The 1,462-nt window shown below is 40.1% G+C and overlaps 1 long non-coding RNA gene across 1 annotated transcript; it reads left to right on the top strand.

The window, feature by feature from the left end:
- The first annotated feature begins 265 nt into the window (after window positions 1-265).
- LOC136251562 (uncharacterized) lies at window positions 266-786 on the top strand. The gene is made up of 3 exons (XR_010699126.1): window positions 266-350; window positions 409-457; window positions 671-786. It is a non-coding gene; the product is annotated as an uncharacterized lncRNA (long non-coding RNA).
- The last annotated feature ends 676 nt before the right edge of the window (window positions 787-1,462 follow it).

Genomic DNA, 1,462 nt, shown 5'->3' with positions numbered 1-1,462 from the left:
GTGTTGTCAAATCCCCTACTATAGGGGTGGGGATTTGACAGCCGATTTTGCCCCAGTAGTGGGGAATTTGACACCACGATTTGTCAAATCCCCTGTATTGCATGAAATTGATAAGTGCATAATGTTTGAGAAAACTACGAGGCCTATAGAGACATGAACTAAGCGGGGATAGATTCGCCTGTGAATGAAGGAACAACCGTATAATAAGTACGTCTGTTCGTGCTGATGACTTTACCGTACGTGTAATTCTATATAACGCCCAGCACTACACCCTTGTTTAATTACAGATTGCTCGAAGATTAGTAAACGTCCGCGGAGTGACTACAGCAGAGCCAGAGGCCACCTTACACGTAAACAACAACATTACAAGTATGTTTAAATGTTGGTAACTGTGTATTTTGCATGCAGGATATGCGCTCCAGGCGTCCTGCAGTGAACAACCAGCTGGAACAACAAGGTAATGAGTAATGTAATACTTGTACCGGTAGTTGTATTATCAGGGGCGTAGCCAGCCAATATTTGATGGTTGGGCATAACATCAACTTAACTACACACAAGAAACACGCTCACTTTCATGTGAGATATCATCAAAGAAAAATATGAAAAAGTGTATGCACACAAGGCCTACAGCTACCTATGCTAGACTATATGCTATCTATTAAACTTGTAGGGCAGGCATCCACCGACGATCGCCGTAGCTGAGTATCACGTGACATCAAACTGCTGAACCTACAAGAACCAACAATGTAAACAGTTCATCACATATTTACTACAATCAACTGGCAATATAGTTTACAGACCAACCACCACAGCGATATGAAAAAACATGGCCCCAAATGAAGGCCGGGGGCGCTAATTTATGAACTATAACACAAATACCAGCATGCCAAGAAAGCTTTGTCCCAGACTTATAGCAGCCAATGTACATTTTGCATGAATCTGGTGTAAACCACAACTCGGTTAATCAGTACAATTTGTGTACGTGACGCTTTATAATGACTTGCCTTTTCTCCATTTCCAGCTCCATTTGCATATGCCAATATCAAGAAGAGTACGTTTTCCTGTTTTCTTTCATCAGCAGTAAGTTAGGCTATACGGTACTTTCCTTATCAAAAAAAAATACGCTTACAAGTCCACTGAAACGAAATCTTTTGCTACCAGCACGATCCACACTGAATCCTACTGACGATTATCACTCACTGTGACTCAAAGATACAGTACTACGACTGCAGTGTACCACGCTTTGACTCCACTTTAAATTTCGAATTTAAACCGTGCCAAGGCGCGTGGCACGTGCGTCTATTATTTATTTATTTTTATTTATTTATTTTAATACTTTTTAATGCAGTTCAGGACTGCATTAAAGGTCAGTGGGTAATAGATACCCACTGCCAAAGAAACATACATACAATACAGTGCAATAACTAATAATTACAACTGTTAGTTACTTATAATTACAATA

This window comes from Dysidea avara, chromosome 3 (assembly GCF_963678975.1).
Source record: "Dysidea avara chromosome 3, odDysAvar1.4, whole genome shotgun sequence".
Taxonomy (NCBI): domain Eukaryota; kingdom Metazoa; phylum Porifera; class Demospongiae; order Dictyoceratida; family Dysideidae; genus Dysidea; species Dysidea avara.
This window is presented reverse-complemented; position numbering and strand designations above follow the sequence as displayed.